The sequence below is a fragment of the Pteropus vampyrus genome, unplaced genomic scaffold, assembly GCF_000151845.1.
Source record: "Pteropus vampyrus isolate Shadow unplaced genomic scaffold, Pvam_2.0 Scaffold23, whole genome shotgun sequence".
Classification (NCBI taxonomy): domain Eukaryota; kingdom Metazoa; phylum Chordata; class Mammalia; order Chiroptera; family Pteropodidae; genus Pteropus; species Pteropus vampyrus.
In genome coordinates, this window is record NW_011888804.1 from 867537 (window position 1) to 874341 (window position 6805).

The 6805-nt window shown below is 35.0% G+C and overlaps 1 pseudogene; it reads right to left on the reverse strand.

Moving 5' to 3' along the window:
* Positions 1-6453: 6453 nt before the first annotated feature.
* LOC111737058 lies at positions 6454-6572 on the reverse strand (annotated as a pseudogene).
* Between the last annotated feature and the right edge of the window lie 233 nt (positions 6573-6805).

A 6805-nucleotide genomic window follows, 5' to 3' on the forward strand; every position in this document is an offset into this window, starting at 1 on the left:
CGGGTTATTTGGGGGTGACAGGAGAAGCACCTAGAGAGAACTGGCTTCAAATTCACAGGGCCACAGGTTTAAATATTCACTTTTGGAGCGTATTTGAAGACTTCTGGAAAGAAAAACTGAGTTAACCTTAAAGGGTAGGTAGGAGGATTTCCATAGATAAAACGAGCATTGAAATGTACAGGAAATAGCGTAAGTAAAAGAAGCAGAAACGCTCAAGAAATGTAGAATGGTAGAAGAAAAAATTTAAAAGGGTTGTTCATTCACTGATGCATAGAACTCTTCATTGCTTTGCTATGGGGTTTGAATTTTATTAAGGAAAAGGATCTGCTAAGGATTTTTCATTGCACTCACCTCACTGAAAACATCCAAGCAATTTAGGAAGAGAAATCCTGAAGCCAAATTCAGAATAAACTGGAGAGAGGAGACATTTTATAGAAGGGAACCTACAAAGATGGGAAGTAGTTGCCTTAAGAAGGTGCCCCATTTTAAAAAAATTGTCTGTTGCATTTGTGTATTATGAAGAGAGTGTTGGGTGGAGGAACGAGAAATAGTTTGGACATGTCCATGCTATGACAGGTCTCCAGGTGTGGGTAGGTGAGATCATAACCAAACACTTGTACTTCAGGATGGACTTGGAATAGGGGTGGGGACCGGCTTCTAATCTTTGCCTTGGATTCAAAGGAATGTGAATTGTACAGGCTGCTAAAACAAAGCTGGCTCTTTATCTCTTTTATCGTCTCCTTGAGCAGGTAAGTGGAAAGATGGCATCATCCTTACTAAAATACCAAACGACCGATTTCCATGCACCTCCCCCCCAACCCCACCCTCCGCAAAAGGTTGCATTTCCTTTGGTGGGCAAAAAGTCCATCGACTTTCTACCAATAAGAGGCTTCCTCCTAGTTGGTTCTGTTCTTCATGTTCTCAGCTGGAGTGATTTTGCCCCTCTTTCTCATTATTTTGTAGATTATTAGCAGGCAAAACCAACCAGGATGCTGTGAATATCCAAGTGGCTTATAAGGCATGACTCACTTCCCAAGAACCTCTGTTCACACAGCCTGTGTTTTTCTTTAGCATTTAGGAAAATTCATTTTCCTTCGACAATATATATTCGTTTGATTTAATGGTACAAATTCACTTTTAAATGTTTAGGATTCAGTTATTTGTCAGTGTTTATAAATAGCTCTTAATTACAGAGCCATTACCATATTCTTAATAAATTAGAAGTCTCTGAACAAGTATACTTTCTAAATCACCAGCGATCTAGCTAGAATGTTATAATGGAACGTTGAAGTAGAGGGTAAAAAAGTGATAGCTGTCTAAAAAAAAAATTATTTTTTGGTCTGTGGAAGGAACTGCATTGGGGTGGGGAAAGTGAGGATATAAGATTAGATTAAACTGAAAGAATTCTTTATAGTGTTGCAGTATATGTCTTTGTCATCCACACTTGGATTTTGAATTTGCGGATTTTATAATTCAGAAAACAGCCTCTCTGTAAAATTCACATCCCATACGCTTCCATTAGTTGACATTAAATGTCTATGCATTAGATCTCACTTCCAGTGCATTTTCATTTACAATTAAATTATACCCTTTCATAACCATTTAAAAAGTAAAATAGGATACTTGATTTTTCTTTGTGTAAAATGTTTTACTTTGTAAGTTGTAAGCAGGGATAACAAAGCCATATATTTGAAGGAGAATAACCCACAGAGAAGCCCACTCCAGTTTTCTTCAGCCAGTATTGAAATTTATTTTCTCACCAGGCCATTTTCTAAACCTGAAATGTTTTTCTTTCTTTCCCAAAACAGAAATTATTGATTTTGTTGCTGATTATAAATGTAATACATATTCGTTTTATAAATGCAAACAAAACAAAATGGTATAAAGTAAAAGTCTTTTATATAGCTACAACTTGCACTTCCCATTGTTTATTGTTCACAGTTTGGTATAACTTTGTCCTGATCAAATTCAAGTAACTAAGATTCTTTTTAATGTTTTTTGTACCTAAGTGTGTGTTTTAACAAAAGTGAGATTATCTATACTTTCCTTGTCAGTATTTGAAATCTATTATTATTAATGGCTGCTTCATAGCATATTTTATTCAATATTGTTTACAATATTTTGTTGTAAATGCTGCAGTAAACTGTTTAAAAGGTATATCTTTGAATATTAGTGGAAATATGTGTATAGGATGCATTCCAGATTACCAGATTGAATGTTTTCTGTTCATTGGCAATTTTTATTTCTTCTGTGAACTGTCTTTATATCCTTTGTTCACTGCTCTATGGGTTTACTTAATGATACATAGGAACTCTTTATTAAAATAGGTATATCTTTTATTAAGTAAACTGCAAAATTGTTTTTAATTTGTCATGTATATTTTAACTTGTTTATACCTTTTGTAGTATAGAATTGTCAAATCGTTATCAGCCAAATCTTCGACTCTTTATGAATTGACAATTTCGGTGTGATGTCCTATTTTCCAAAAGCCTTCTGGTTTTGTGAATTCACCATCTGATATCCAATACTGATTGAAACTGGTATTGAAAAATTACATCCTCCCCAGGATTTAAATTATGTGATTAGTAAGACTATACAACTCTCCAAGTGTATTTTCATGTAGATGATTTTACTAATTACTGTCCAGATTTGGTTCACTAAGCCCTAACCTATCACTATATTTTAGGTTTTATTTCTGAATAAACTGGTGTTCCCTTTTAGTGGATTATTTTTAAGTGTGGATAAATGAAAAAAATCTATGAAGAATGACTGACTGGAGCAGAATGCCAAAAATATTTTATAACAACTGAAAGAAGGAATATCATGCAAAAAAAAAAAAAGTTATTATCCTCATCCATTTATTATATGTGGTAACGAAAAATTCTGTATCAAATTCTAGATATTGGAAATAAATTTTTTAAACAAAATTAACTATCAATGATCTGGCTACATTTAGAATTTTTAAAATACAAGAAATTACCGAAAATGCAAGGGGTAAACCCTGACTCAGCTGTTTACCATTCTATACAGCTGAGACTACTACTCTGTAGGGGTGACATCATAGCAGAGTGAGTTCTCAGTGTTTTCAGTCGTGGAGGCTAGTTCATTAGTCATAAACGAGAATGACACATGAAACTGGATTAGGACAGGTTGTGGGATTAGACCCAGGGCAAATTTCTCACGGGCCTCTAACAAGTTTCCTTCTGTCCCTATCACATGCCTTCCATGCCTCTCCTGCTCTTTGATTCTTTTGGCCAATTACAATTCTGTTTGCTGTACTGGCCCAGTTTACTTTAAAGTTTTTATATATTAATATCTGGAGGGAATCTGAGGCCCTACTATATTAGGGTGATTGAAAGCTAATATGGTTTCATGTAGAGAATAGATCAAGACAGGCTTAGCAGGCATGTGGTAGGAATAGAATGCGTTTGCCCACGTTCAGAATGGAAAGAAATATTAAGTTTATCTGAATTCTACTCAAAAGGTCTGTGGACTCATATAGTCCGAGCTTCTTCTGATGCTCCCCTGATTAGAGCAATCTGGGACCAGGATTCTCAGGACTGCCTTGGGACCTTACTCTGGCGTTTCCTCTGCTTGAAATGCTTTTCTCTTGAAATCGAATTGCCCTCACCTCCTTCAAGTCTGTGTTTAAATTTCACCTCAATGAGACAGCCTTGACCACCTGATTTAAAACTACACACACACACACCACCACCAAATCACTCCCAATCCCTCTTGATCTCTTTTCCATAGCATTTTCTACTCTCTAACATATTATATAATTACTTTGCTTATTGTCTATCGTCCCCACTAGAATTTAAGTTCCAGGAAAGCATGGATCTATTTATCCACTGACATTGCAAGTCAGGAAGACCAGCTGAGATTCAGGGAGTACGGAAAGAGATTCCAACTCTTTAGGGATGAACTACAAAATATTATGGCTATTTTTAAAAGTATGTTTCAAACAAAGGATCGGAAGTCTCCAGTTCTTTAACTGAGAATTCTCATGTATCATGTGATCAGTGCGATCTGTACATTCTAGCAAGTATGAATGATACCATGTTTTAAAACTGTTTTTGAAACACACCTATTTTGTGGAAATATCTGTGATTAAAAATAAGTAACCTCCAGAATAAGAAAAAAAATAAGTGGAATAAGATACTATTTAAAATCAGAAACTGCTAGGGTAACAATGTCAAACAGTAATATTAACAAACCAATCTAATTCTAGTGTACTAAATTTTTAAAACACTCTACTCTTATTCATTTGGTCTGTAATAACAGATTGCTCTTCCAAGGAATTCGTTGTCTTATGAATGGCCCAAAGTATCACATTCAAGTTTAAAGTCATGTTTTTGTGTCATGTCGATAACTAATAGACATCAGTTCAATAAAATTCTATAACTTCTGTCCCTATCGCATGCCTTCCATGCCTCTCCTGCTCTTTGATTCATGTTTTTGTGTCATGTCAATAATGAATAGACATCAGTTCAATAAAATTCAAAGTTGACACAAATTGAATCTTGTCCATATGAATAAGATAGTAGATGGTATAAATATTGTGCAGCACCTACCATATGCAATGCATTTTCCTGAGACCCCTTTATGCAGAGAGGGATAAGATCTCTAGTCCTGGTGGAAAGAGAAAGAATATGATGAGCTACTAGATGAGGCAGAACATGATGAACATCACATGCTTCCTACACAGTACTACTGAAAGTTCAGGGCAGGCTGAGAATACTGCCACTTGATCAGGATGCATTGATTCTAGTGAAATAGAGATTAGAAGCCTCAGAGTAATTTTAGAAGAAGATTGAACTTCTTGAAGCCATAATACAGTGGAAAATATGCTTGTTGACATAAATGACTTCAACAATTAGAATTGGTCTTTAAATATAAGTTAGAAGTTCTGGGTGCTGGGCTGTGTTTCTGGATAAAATTCTAAGAGGGATCTATGATATGACACATACTACATTAGTTACCCTTTTAAGATGTACAGTAGTGGTTTTTAGTATATTCACAGACTTGTGAAACCATCACCACAATCAAGTTTATAACTTTTCCATCAACCCAACAACAAACCTGTATACAACCAGCAGTCACTCGCCATTTCCTTCTCTCCCTAGCCCCTGGCAACCGTTAGTCGACTTTGCGTCTCTATTGATACATGTCTATTCTGGACATTTCATAAAACTGGAATCCTACAGTATGTGGTCTTTTGTGCCCAGCTTCTTTCATTTAGCACCATGTTTTCAAAATTCATCCATGTTGCAGCAGGTGTCAGTGCTTCATTCTGTTTTATGGCCAAATACTATTCCATTGCATGGATATACCACTTGTTTATCCACTCATCATTTGATGGACATTTAGGTTGTTACCACTCTTTGGCTCATATGAATAATGCTGCAATAAACATATGAACGTTTATGCACAAGTTTTTGTGTGAACATGTTTTCACCTATGCTAGGAATATATCTGAGTGGAATTGCTGTGTCACACGAGAACTCTATGTTGAACAATTTGAGAAATTGCCAAACTGTTTTCCGAAGTAGCTGCACTATTTTATATTCTCACCAACAATTTATGAGTGTTCTAATTTCTTTATATCTTTGCCAAAGCTTGTTACTGTTTGTCTTTTTTCATCTTGGTTATCAGTGGGTGTGAAGTGATATCTCATTGTGATTTTGATTGGCATTTCCCTATTGACTAATGATGCTAAGCATCTTTACATGTGCTTATTGGCCATTTGTATATCTTCTTTGGATAAATGTCTATTTAAATCTTCTGCCTATTTTTAATGAGGTTATATGTCTTTTAATTGTTGTACTGTAAGAGTTCTTTATTCTTGGTACAAGTTCTTTTAACAGATATCTGGTTTGCAAATAGTTTCTCCCATATCTTTTCACTTTCTTGATGATATAATTTGAAATACATACGTTTGTAATTTTGATGGAGTCCAATCTATTTTTTGTTGCATATGCTTTTGCTAAGAAATCATTGCTTAACCCAAGGTCATGGAGATTTACTCCTAAGTTTTCCTCTAAGAGTTTAATAGTTTTAGCTCTTACATTTAGGTCTTCGATCCATTTTAATTTTTGTATAAGGTGTGAAATAGGGGTCCAACTTCATTCTCTTTCAAGTGGACATCCATTTATCCCTGCACTATTGTTTAAAATATGATTCTTTTTAGCAAAAGACCACCTTGTCAAAAATCTATTGACCCTATATAGGGCTTTTTCTTCTGGATTCTCAATTCTATTCCACTGATCTATATGTCTGTCCTTATGTTAGTGTCTTACTACCTTGATTATTGTAGCTTTGTAGTAAGTTTTGAAATCAGGAAGCTTTGAGTCCTCAAACTTTTTTTTTTTTTTTTTTCGTTTTCAAGACTGTTTTGGCTAGTTAGAGTCTCTTGCAATTCCTGTGAATTTTAAGTTTTGGTTTTTTTTTTAACGCCTACAGCACCTGGTATTCCTAGGTGATCTCCCATCCAAGAACTAACTAGGGCCGACCCTGCTTAACTTCCAAGATCAGATAAGATCGGGCTCATTGAGGGTAGTATGGCTGTAGACAATTCCTGTGAATCTTAGAATCAAATCTTCCATTTCTGAAAAAGTCCAGGTAGGATATTGACAGGAACTACATTAAACCTGGGGAGCTTTGAGGAATTTTGCCATTTTAATAATATTAATTCTTCTGACGCATGAACATAGAACATCTTTTCATTTATTTAGGTCTTTAATTTCTTATAACAAGATTTTGTAGTTGTTTAATATATAGCAGTTCCCTTTTTATTTGTTTTTAA